General features: G+C 47.9%; 1 protein-coding gene and 1 pseudogene across 3 annotated transcripts in view; one reads left to right on the top strand and one right to left on the bottom strand.

The window, feature by feature from the left end:
* The window catches only part of LOC119397579 (glutamate receptor ionotropic, kainate 2-like), an 84,692-nt pseudogene extending 73,361 nt beyond the window's left edge, over positions 1–11,331 (top strand).
* Positions 1–12,900, bottom strand: part of LOC119396502 (homeobox protein slou-like) — a 346,344-nt gene that overhangs the window by 268,435 nt on the left and 65,009 nt on the right. The window lies entirely within an intron of this gene.

Below are 12,900 nucleotides of genomic sequence, written 5' to 3'. Positions count from 1 at the left end.
GCGCAAGGAAGGACGAAGGCCTGAACGCGTTTGAAGTGCTTGGTATATATAGACATTCAGTATCATATGAACAACAGTGGACTCGAAAGCCTGGGAAAGCACGTGGAAAAACCCCTATCTTATTTATTTAGAATAAAGAATTCCTATAGCAAATGGAAACGAAAGTGGACGAAAAAACAACATGCCAGAACCCGATTGGGCTTGACATTTGCAGGTATTCGCATTACTCATCTGGTGCTCTTACCGAGAGAGCAACGAAGTGACGCTTTCCAATCCGTCTTTGTTTCCTGGCAGTTTATCTAAGGCGTGGGCTGGAATAACAGGAGAGCTACTGAAAATGTTCGCGGAAAGGCTGCCTCAGTCCTACGCTTTAAAGCCGTATACGTATACAATGCGCATTGTGTCGTGCTGAGTGCTGCACCCGTTTACACATCGGATGTGCACATTGTTCGGCGAGCAATATTTCGTTACTATATTGGCACAAATAACTAATGGAACTTTTTCTTTCTCTTCCAAGTGGTTCTGCTCGAGCACTTCCGGTTTCTCGAATACTCAAGAAACGTGTTTTGAAAAAAAATTTCGGTAGATCCCACGCTTTGTGGGAATCGGTTTCGTGCGAAGAAGCCCGCTAGTTTTTCTATACTGCATTTTTTGGCTTTGAGCCAAGCGTTACGAGGTGGCTCGACGTCTTTTAAATGCCAAACATTTCTTAGTGAAGCTTTGGCACGTGTATCCTGCGTGATATATGCGTGCTGTCTTGGGTTATCCAGCGCTCACATTTATGCGACCCTATAGCAGGGCGAAGCTTATTAAATGCGAAGCATTTTTAGCGAACCTCAGGCACTTTGGGCGTTTCTATCTATCTATCTATCTATCTATCTATCTATCTATCTATCTATCTATCTATCTATCTATCTATCTATCTATCTATCTATCTATCTATCTATCTATCTATCTATCTATCTATCTATCTATCTATCTATCTATCTATCTATCTATCTATCTATCTATCTATCTATCTATCTATCTATCTATCTATCTATCTATCTATCTATCTATCTATCTATCTATCTATCTATCTATCTATCTATCTAATCTATCTATCTATCTATCTATCTATCTATCTATCTATCTATCTATCTATCTAGTCTATCTAGTCTGTCTATCGATCTATCTGTCTGGTCGTCTGTCTGTCTGTCTGTCTGTCTGTCTGTCTGTCTGTCTGTCTGTCTGTCTGTCTGTCTGTCTGTCTGTCTGTCTGTCTGTCTGTCTGTCTGTCTGTCTGTCTGTCTAGTCTATCTATCTATCTATCTATCTATCTTCTATCTATCTATCTATCTATCTATCTATCTATCTATCTATCTATCTATCTATCTATCTATCTATCTATCTATCCTTTTCGCCCTTTGTAGCCTGTTTATTGCTTCGGGTGTTTAATTATTTATTTTACACGTTGCTGTAAAACCCGATTCTGGGCCGTTCCCTTTTGTGGGTACGTCGCTTCCCTTCAAAAGTTAGGATTACACATCAATGTACCGCAAATTTTATCATTTTGTGGCATTAAATTAGGTCATAGCCACAGGGAGGTCCGCTCTGCAGTGTTTGATTACATACAGGAAAGAAAAAGATTACCATGCTAGCTTCTATTGGCTTATTTTCATTACTAATTCCAACCGTTGTTACAAATGCCAAACATCACACCTGATAATCTGACTGCGTGCTCTGCAATATTTTCGAGTATTAGCTCTTTTTTTTTCTCTGTTTTAGTCTAAAATTACAACGTTTATCTTTAGCCTAATAAGTATTTACCTCAAAGATCCTGCCGCCCGGTTCTTGGCCCATTCCCCTTTGTGAGTAAGCGCCACTAAAGAGGTCATCATCATCATCATCATCGTACGTGTCATAATTACGGATCATCATCGTCAGCACGAGCCTGCGGGTGCTGTCACAGCTGACAGGTAGGCCTGATCAGACAACGAGAGGAGCAAGCAGTGCTGATGGGTCTCTTCGTCGCTCATCGGTGGTCGCGAAGAGTTATGCGGCAGTTTCTTTGCATAGCGGCCCTCTACGCATTCCTCGCGCCGTGCATGATCTACTTGATGACGCGGCTAGAGCTCACCACCCTGAAGCGAATGTCGTCGTCCATCAAGTCCGACGGCCCTCATTACGTGATCAACACGTCCGAGTGCCGGTTCCCGCTCTACGAGCCTTTCCACTGGTCCGTCGCTTACTTATACCGCAAGAGGATAAGCATCGATAACAAGTGCCGGGGCATGGAGCAGTTCGTCTTCTTCGTCAACGTCAGCGTTCCCCAGTTGAACGCGAAGCGCCTGGAAGACACTTACGGGCTGACGCCAAGCGCACTGGAGTGCCACTACCGCGTCGTTGTCGGGGTAAGCAGCGCCATTGGGGCAGCCGATGACGTTGAAACTGGGCCGCGTCGACCGCTCGTCTTTGGCGAGAAGATTCTCGATGAGCACGTCCGAATAACTTGTCTTCGAGACGGGGTTCCCCTCTTCACGGAGTTCCACCTGCTGCCACTTAAGAAGAAGCGACCGAATGCGGCGTCGCGACGCCGTCGAGGCGAGTGGACGAATCCGTGGGCGACATTACTCGACAAGCTTTCGGTGCTCGTGGTAGGCATCGACTCTGTCTCCAGGCTTAACTCGATGCGACACCTGAGAAAGACACGGTGGTACCTTTCGAACAAACTGAACGCGTACGAGCTCCTGGCGTACAGCGCCGTCACCGGCGACCCGCTGCAGAGCCAGATTTCGCTCTTGGCCGGCCTGGATGTACGCGAGATGTCGAGCTTGCCCGACGACCGGAACTTTCACGTCCCGCTACACCTCGTGAGCGCGTACGCCGGACGCGGCTACGTGACGCTGTTCGCAGTCGACTCGACCAAAGACGGCTCTCCATTCGTGGACGACCGGCGGGGATACGGGAACCCGCCGGTAGATCATTCTACCAGGTCCTTCGTGGAAGCCACGGAAAAGCTCGAGCGGAACGCTTCGTGTGAGAGCCTCACTTCGAGATCGGAGGCCCTGCTGAGGTACGTGAACGCAGTCTTCCAGCGGGACACGGGCCCGGTGCACAAGTTCGGATACGTCTGGCTTTCGCAGCACATCCGCGGTGACATCAACGCCGTCGGTTATCTGGACCAACCTCTGAAGTTCTTTCTGAGAAACCTTTCCACGAGTGGCGTGCTGAATAGCACGGCTCTGCTGCTTCTCAGTAACTACGGCAAGCGCGCTGGGAGCATGGCACTTCCCTCGTCCATCGGTGAACACGAGGTGAAATCACCTTTCTGCTTCCTGGTGCTGCCCGAGAAGTTCCTTCGAAAAAACCCCGACGTGGCCGTCGCCCTCGAGGTCAACCAACGCCGGCTCGTGTCGGCGTACGACATTCACGCGACCCTTCTGGCCCTGGCCCGGCGGCCCGACGACAACTACAGCTCTACGGAGAGGGGCTTGAGCTTATTGCGCTCGCTTCCGCACGAGAGGTCATGCGCTGACGTCTTCGCTCAGCCCGACTCCTGCGCCTGCCTCGATTCGAGGTCGACGGAGCTGCCGTACGCTGCTGACCTGTCTCTCTTCGCTAGGTTCGCCGTCGATCACATGAACGAAGTGACCGAGAGCAACTTCCCAGGCCGCTGCGTTCGGTGGGAACTGGATCGCGTAAACAAAGCGGACGTCATAGGAGGCGGCGAGGGTGTCGGCAGGCTCGAGCTTCGAGTTGAGCTTATGACAACGCAAAACGTGGCCTTCGAAGTGTTTGGTGCCTTAAGTTACAGCAGTGTGCCAAAGTATCACTTGAGCTATATCGGTAGACTCAGCTTGGTTCAAGCGCACTCCAGCTGCGTCAACGACAAACCGTTGGCGACGTACTGCCTGTGCGGTCCCAGTTCTTGAAAATCTAGGTAGATGGTTAGGAAAGCTGCGACACTTTATGCTTTAGTTTTGTTGGTTCTGCTTAATTGCATTTTGTCGAGCGGCATTTTCCAACATTTTTTCCCTGAAATATATACAATTGCCATTTTTTGTCCGTCATTATATGGATCGTATTGTTAGTTTAAGTGGGGTCGTTTCGTCAAGCACACTTCACAATTCCTTAATGACAGCAATGACATGTGTACAAAAAGTTTTTTTTTTCGTAGCGCTGCTGGCCTCTTTCGGTTTTATTGACATGTAATTATATCTGTTCGTAGTTGATATTGATTGCCTCCAAAGATTAGCACTTAAGTGACAAGCTGCGCTCCCGGATATTCTACCGAGCCCGAAATTTATCAAAGGAACGTGGTTGTTGAAAGCGAAAACCTTCCAAAATTCAATCTTCAAAAATTCTTACACTGTGTATGTGTACATATATTCGCGCACATACGAGCAAACGCACGAACGAACATGAGGGGGCAGGGCCTCCCGCACCCCGAAAAAACATGGCTGATCCCTCCGTCATAGGAATCAGTATAACAAAAAAATGAAACGTGTCTTCACAGGAGTAGTTGATTGTTTACTGTGCATTGAAATATGAAAGCTTGAACAATGTCTGTTGGTATTTGGCAGCTCTAGCACCATTCGACGTGGATGCACCCACGTTGAAGCCTTGGGGCACATCTCCATCCAGACGACTAACGTCCATGATCCTGACTTAACCGTTATGGTGGCAGAAGTTGTTAACGTATATCTGGACACAACATATGGCGAATCCCGAGCAAAGATGGCATCGACAAGTACATAACACTGGTACTTGCTATGCGCTCCTTGAAAGCGCCGTCACTTGAGGAGAGAAGTGGCAAGGTGTACGCTCTCCAGTGATAGGGCAATCTGAGCCTGTATTTATGCATAAACTACCACACTGCGCTTCAGGAACAAAGAGGAAGGTTCCTAGCTTGAGCCGTGAACGCGCGAACGCTGGCGTGGGTCTCGCTCCACCAAGGCGCGACATTCGCCCGTGGATATCGTTGCCTTTCTGCGGCGCTTATCGCAGCAGTTCTATTAGTCGGTGCTGTCGCACTCGAAGCATTAGGCGGCGGAGAAACTACGTTGGTGCATGTGGAAGCTGCACTACTCTGACAATGAGCCGTCACACGATAACACGACGCGAAAGGCAAATCAAATAATTTATGTCTGGGGCGCATCCTCGATGCCGGCACGGCCAGTATTCCTTCGCTGGCATTATAGTGAACTAGAATAGCTCACTAGAGCTGGCATCGAGGCGCCCGAACTGCGTCGCCAACTAATCGCTCCCTATTGGCGCTCGTTAGTGTCTTGACGCAGTACTTCACTTCACCGCTCACAGAGGGCGATACCACATCGCAAACCAAGAGTACCGTGAAAGAGAGATAATGCGTGAGAGATATAAGGCCCGTTTGGGGGGCCTCGTACATGCTCCTCGGTGGTGCGGTGAGTTGAGCGCCCGGCACCTATTGTCACGGACCGAGAGGTTTTTAGTTGGATTCCCAGAAGATTCGTGTCAATGCAACCTTTTTTAGTTTTTCTTTGTCATCCGTGAGGGTACATTTTGCCAACGTCATATCCGTGACGGAAATACGTCAGTGAAGTCTTCGTGGGTCGCGGCATAAAACACTTTCGCGTTAAAAAAATTCTGACTACGCCCCTGGCTCATACACACGGCCACTCAGGACTACGATTACGGACTGTGATGCCGTACATGCACTCATGTAAAACTCATAGTCATTCATACCCACATACATCCACTCTTCTAGTTAAAAGCTAACGCCCCGTCTCACGTCTGTAAAATGGCTGTAGAGGTAGTGCGAGCTAGTCGGCTGGTCACTCAGTACACTTATCGATGCAATCTAAAGAACTTCCTCCTATTGCACATCGGAAATTCCACACGTGTGACTAGCCGGATAGCGCGGGGTCTCCCCTGCGTGTCCTCCGGACCGAAATAAAGTTCACCCACCACAACCACTATGAGCACCCCTGCAGATAGTAGGATGAATAATTCGGTAGTTTAGGTTAGGTTACCTGTTAAACCACTGTGAAACAGAAATGTGTTCGGTATCTGTTCATTTCATCACAAACAAGTCCTCGAACGCAGAAGTCCCGAGTTTGACAGCCACTCCAACGGAAGAGTTTTATTATTTCTATTTGCATCTATCTCGAATTTTTGCTCACGGACAACGCCGATTTTTTGCTTACGAACAACGATGCCGATGCCGACAGCGAAATTTCTGCGAAACGAGCTCTTGCGTTAAACGCCTGCGTCACAAGAAAACAAGGTGACAGTTCTCTTGCGCCAAATGATGCTAGTGCTACGGCTTGCCGGTAGAAATTACAAACTGCATCTATCACGCCGTTAAATTGCAGGAAAATTTACAAAAGCGCAATGGGGAATAATCACTTTGGAAATATACTGAAAGCTTGCGGATTCAAAGGAAGAGGGACAAAGCGGCGTACGTCAAGAATATTTTATTTTCTACAATCCGGCAGTAGCTCCGCCTGGGACGTCGTCTTCGTCATTGGTGTACTTGTAGTAGACGAAGGCGCACGAGTGTTCATGCAGCATTCAAAATCCTGGACGCCCAGGAAGACGTCCAGTGATCGTGGCTTACACGTTGATAATGATCTGGGCCTGCGAAGTATTCAGCGCTTCCAGCAGGTCGTCCTCCTGGGACGGACCGTTCTCCCGCAAGGCACCTCGTGGTCTCGTCCAAACATCACCGCGTCTAACTCGGCGAGAGGCGTCGCTTCCGTTTCGTCAAGCACGATCGCTTCACCGCCAATGAAACCGAAATCGCTTTCGGCAAACTTGGACATGCTCGCTTTGCGTTGCCTCTCGCTCGAATGCTCGATGCTGCGCCATCTTGGCTTGCGCTTGTCATTCGGCAGCTTCGGTGGAGTCGGGAGGGCTTCGTCTGTAGAACGGAACTGGGAAGCAGCTGCTTGCCGTGCGCTTTCAGGAATTACACACTGACGCTCACTTTGATCAGCTTTCTGCAGCACCGCGAAAAGGGCGAGAAGCGACACGGGGGCGGGAAGTTCTGGAAGGCTTGCCTGCACGTTGAAGGCCGAGGGACTGGAGCCACTGCTCGTCGAGCCGAAGCTGAAGGAAAGCTCCGACTTGCTCTTCTTCCTCCTGTTGCTCCTTGGAACATCGATGGTTGCCATGTCTCGAAGCTGGCCAGGCTCTGATGGAGTAGGAGATGCAGATGGAGCGCTGGTTGAAGCAGCCATATTCCGACGGTCGATTTAGAACGTATCAACCGCGAGCAGAACGTGGGGCTCGAGCCCACTGTCGCTGTTGTTGTTGTGCTCTCACATGTGGCTCGTACCCACACTGGGGGATTCGCGAAGAATTGTTGATATGAGGTTTTAGATATGTGTAGTTATAAGTATTGATTAAGCAGAAAAGAAAACATATATAGGAAAGAGTGTAGTAATTTCTGTACATTAAAACTAGACAGCTAATTCCGAAGAGAAATTAGGATAATGAAACTAAAGGGCAACCCAACGTGTCTTTTTCTTATTTATTTTTTATTGATTGATTACTACTATACGAATACGTATACAAATAGTAATTTAAAATCGCATTCGTTTTGTTTCGTGAAAGGAAATCCCGCACCGCGCGCGTTTCGTTTTCCTAAACTCGTGGCTACTACCCACTACAAGGTTTCGGCAAAATTGCGTGCAAATAGCCAGTGGACTACACTTGCAAACTTCGCAGGTGCTATCGTTGGATGGATGGATAAGCATTATTATGCTCCACCGGAACGCGCTCTAGCACGTTGCGGGCCGCTCCCACGTCGTAACAGAAAGACCAAGTCTCTCTGCTGCGTCGCGGGCCCGTTGGACTGCCCATAGCAGCTCTTCGAGTCCGGAGCTAGTAATAGCGGCCTCCCATTTGAGCGGCGTGATGACTTCGCCGCCGCGTAACGCGGGGCACCGCCAGAGCATGTGTTCTAGATTCGCTATATTCGCGCATAATGAACATGCATTAGTTGACTGTATTTCCGGATAAATCTTGCTCAATAGCGCGGGGTTAGGGTACGCCCCTACCTGAAGAAGTCCGAGTGTCAGAGCCTGTGGTGTGCTTAATTTTCTGTGTGGTGGAGGGCACTGTCCGCTCCAGGTCAAAATGTTTGGTGAGCTCGCTATACGAGGTGGGAGGGTCCCGATCCTCCAAAACCTCAGAACCGCGCCCCCCGGTCGCTACGCGGTCTACTAGTCCTCGCGCAGCTACAGCCTAACAATTATTTCCAATTTTTCCAATTTTGTTGTCTAACTAGAGGTGAGGCAGGAACTATATGCTATCGAGACTAGAGAGAAAATGGAAGCTTACTCACGTGTATACAGAAAGCCGTCGGGAGTACGGAACCTCTATGATTCGTGAAACATCATTACGCCCGCAGAATCGCTTTATAGGTTCGGTCGACGAGCTGTACCTTCAGCCTCGTATTCATGCAGGAAGCCACGACCCCTGGCGTCGCCGTGGGGGAGGGGAGGTTCAACCCCCCCCCCCCCCGAAAGTTTTCAATTTCACATGCGCATGTACACACGCACACACAAAAACTCGCGCACGAACATACGTAATGGTTGGTTAAACCCCGCCCCTCGAAAAACATTTCTGGCTACGCTCGGCTAAGCGGCCCCTACGTGGGACTAGCCGGGTGGCGCGGGGTCTCCCGTGCATCTTCTCTGGACCGAAATAATCTTCACTCACCACAACCACATATATAATATAAAAAGTTCTTTTGGAGGGATCGATAATAAATTATTTATTTGATCCATTCCTCGAAAGCAGGCGTCGAGAATTGGTAGAATAGTAATTGTTTCGGAAAGTGTGCATGAATTTGTGGGTAAAAATGTTACAGCATTCTTGCAAAGGCATGTCTTGCTTGCTACTCGAACAAAAAGACCATCCTGCTGGTTTGTTAGCATTCCTATCCTCGTCGCGCCACTACGTGTTATCGTGTCCTCTGTTTGGGGTGTTTACCCCCCCCCCCCCCCTCCCCAAATTTTTCAGTTGTGCATGTGTATGTTACATGCACACATCTCACATACAGGCGATACACTTACGAGCCGAACATACATAACATCTGGTTGAACACCCCCGCTCTGAAAAAGATTTCTGGCGACGGCCCTGACATCCGAGTCAAGTAGCAGGTCAGAGCTGTCTTGCAGGCCGACATCTCAGCCTTTCTATCATAATGAATGTTTCTCCCTCTCTGCCCACTTTCTGCCGTAGGCTCCGAATACCGCAGCCTGCTGTCCAAGGGCATTCTGAAGCTCCAGGAGGACGGGCGCCTGCAGTGGCTCCAGGAACGCTGGTGGAAGCCCAACCAGTACTGCGGACAGGGCGACGACGTGGATGGCGATGGAGACGGCGACAGCGACGAGGAGGACGAGGAGGCCCACTCGCTCGAGGCACGGGTCCAGATTCGCCAGCTGACCGGCGCCGACCTTGCGGGCGCGTTCGTCATCGTCTACGTGGGCTTCATCATCGCCGGCATCCTCGCTGTGGGCGAACTCTTCTACGTATTCAGCACTAGGGCCAAGAGGGAGACGGTACGTGAGCTAAAAGAACCTCCGGTGTTCTTTTTTTTTTTCATATTTGACACCGTAGATAACAGTCAATAATTGGCAGCAAGATCAGACGGTCAGTTCTTTCAACCTTGTTTCAATTAAGAGGAAGCATGGCGATAGTGAACAAAAAAGAGCAAGTAACTAAGTATTTAGTAAGTAAGTAGTACCAGTAGCAGTAGTAGTAGTGGTACTTTGGCGTCCACGGTCCCTTACATTTGCACAAGGTCACCTATGTATTTGCCTACGACGACTCGAAGGCGAAGGTCATCTTCTCCTTGTTCTTATCAGTCGGTTGTATTGATTCCCCCCACCCCCGCCCCCATCCCCTAAAGCTTTCTGCACCCAACGTGGTTTTACAGTGCCTCCGGCATCGGCACGCCTTCGACCAAGCCACGGCCATGATGGCACGTGATGCCGTCATCATGCGATGTCATAGTGACGTCATGATGACGCCACATGATTCTGACGGCATATGACGTCACGATGATGACATGGTGACGTCATGGCGTGATGATTTCTTGCATCACTTGTGTTGACGACGACGCCGCCGACGGTCACTTCTCGCGTTTGTTGAGGCCTATAAGGCCTTCGCCTTCATAGCTATAGAAATGAAAAATGAGAATGGTACCACTGACATGGAAATCGAAATTTATGTTAGGAAGAAATATTCGAGTGTGCAGCAAAAACTATCAGTACGGAAAAAGACGTACACACAACGCTGAATATATAAAAGTTACGTACGAATCAGCGTAGCTGGGCAGTCGATTACTTTGGGTAATCTGATTCCAGAGCTTCAAGGGAATCGGTTATTCTATTCAGCCCATAAGTCGAGTCTACTGGAGGCAATAGCGCCCAGAGATAAATCTGTACCAAGACTTAATAACCTTTCTTTTATTCCAGACAACCATTTACATACAGTAACAAAATAAATGATCAACTAGCTCCAATTTGTGCACAACGGGTGTAAGAATGAGTAAACGAGCATGGAATGGAAATTTAGCGTAGCTGCACGACTGCATGACAGCGCAGTCTCCAGATGAACACTTGTAGTCTTGTCTCTTTAGCCAGTCACACTTTGCTGATTTTATTATTGTTTTTACTTTTCTCACATGCAGCACTTGAACTCCATCGCTGTGTCAGACCACATGAAACAGGCAGGATACGTCTGGAGGAAGTCGATGGACCTGACCGAGATGAGAATGTGACCGCTCAGCTTGCCCTCCATCGTTAAGATCTCTGGAATTGACGCACCTATCAGTCGCCCGCAAGCAGCACTGCCTCGAGAGAAGTTGCGGCTCATCTGACAAACCAGCGTTATGCAAGCTGTGAATTGCATCACCGTGGGTTCCAAGAGGTTAATGAAAATCGTGGCGGAATGTCCGCGAAGGTTGAATGATAGTCATAGGAAACGACGTCCTTATGTAACTATCTACAACCTTGCCGCTCCACGTCCGAAAAGATCATACTTTCAATTTTCCAAGACCTTTAAACACTTAGAAAGATAGCAGTGCCACTTGATATATTCAAGGCTTCGTAAACCCATCAGTCTCGTCTCGCTCAAAATTTCATTTCTACTAGGCTCGCTGGTTTAAGGCTGTGGACGCATAAAATGCACTCGGATGGTTTCGGGTGCAATAGACGGTGTAATAAAATGGTGGCTGATTAGCGAAACAGGGAACGTAAGATCATTTACCATTTATGAGGTTGTTGGTTTAAACAAATCCTCTAATTCTGAATGTTGTTGGTTGGCTACGACTGCAATCTCATGCAAGCCCTTGAGAAAATTTTCTGTATGCCATTTGATGGGACAGTAAAGTGAAACACTGGAGTAGGTTGTACTGATCAGCGATTATTTGATAATTCTATTGCCGTTGAGTTGCTATCACAGGCTCTTTAACGGACAAAAAAATGAAAGTAAAAGTTTCATTTTTATAAGTTCCGCCGGGAAATCTAAGCAGCTTAATGTCATTGTGACGTCATGAATTCTAAAGTTGCTTCCTCGTTTTTTGATCACATCAGCTTAATAAACTTTTCCTGAAACGTCCTGTTTTAGGCCCGCGACTCCCTCAGAACACTATGCTACACATTTTTACCGATAAATAATTACGTAAGCCTGAGCATTCGCCGTCTTAGTGTATGACGTCGCGGAAAATTCGTACGACGAACATCGGGAAACGGCGTGAAAATCTGTGTATTTTCTCTCTTTGCGCGTTTTCCGGCTTATCAAGCGTTTTCTCGCGGCAATATTTATGCTCTTAGTATTGTGAAAGTGTATTTTAATAATGCAAGAAAAATACGTTTTTCGCTTCCGTGTCCCTTTAATGTGGAAGCTTCAAAACTGTTCACAGAAATAACGAAGTCGGAGCAACGTTACGTTTACGATTCTGGGCCCCTATTTAAAAAAAAAGTCTTACGCTAAAAACTTCGTGAGAGAACACGACAGCCAATCACGATGCGGGACATATCTTTAGCGAAGCCGGCTGACCAATGAGAAAACGCACTTTAGAAAGAAAAGTTTCATGAATTTGTGGTTCTCCGCACTGAAGCAGAAGTTCCGGAAGTAGTGAGGAGAGGCATGCGATGCATAATGTGACGTCATGATCAGCGAGTTCACATCTCGTGACGCGGGGAGGAGGGGGAGGAGGAAAGAAAAAAAAAGGCATGGAGGGAAGTTAACCAGACACGCTTCCGGTTTGCTACCCTACTCTGGTGTAAAGGGATCTCGTCCCGAAGCTACCGACATGTCGATAGCCTTGCACGCAACTCCGACCTCTTTTGTTATAACTTACCTGTTGTGAACGCGCCTTACGAATATTTACTTGAATCATACACGAGTGTAATCACCTTTTTCTCAAAGTGGAGCGATAATTATCGTGCTCATTGTTTCTCGGACACGCCTAGACGGCTTATCAGTTTTTGAATACAATTGCTAGATTTGTGATAAACTATGACATTGCGCTTGATCGGTGCGCAGTATATGACGGTGAAGATGACCGCACGTCAAGGTAGCGAAGCTGTAGATACTCTGAAACTCCTGTCTGAGCGAAATGAGTTGTACTTTTGGAGATGAGAGAGTGTGTATTAAACGAGTTATTCGTGTATTTGCTAATGTCTTATTATATCAGCAATACTACACAACTGTGAAAGTGAAAAACATTATGACACGACCGTTTCAAAAGGCGCGATAGCCTTTTGCGAGTAAAATACAACAACACACTTTTAGCGATAACAGTCCTACGTGCGCCTTGAAATTGGTTTCATCATCATAATTGCAATTTTAAAGAAAAATCGCATGGAGTTTCGCAATGCTCACTATTTGCAAATAACCTCACAATAAAATGTGACAACA

This window comes from Rhipicephalus sanguineus, chromosome 6 (assembly GCF_013339695.2).
Source record: "Rhipicephalus sanguineus isolate Rsan-2018 chromosome 6, BIME_Rsan_1.4, whole genome shotgun sequence".
NCBI classification, from domain to species: domain Eukaryota; kingdom Metazoa; phylum Arthropoda; class Arachnida; order Ixodida; family Ixodidae; genus Rhipicephalus; species Rhipicephalus sanguineus.
This window is presented reverse-complemented; position numbering and strand designations above follow the sequence as displayed.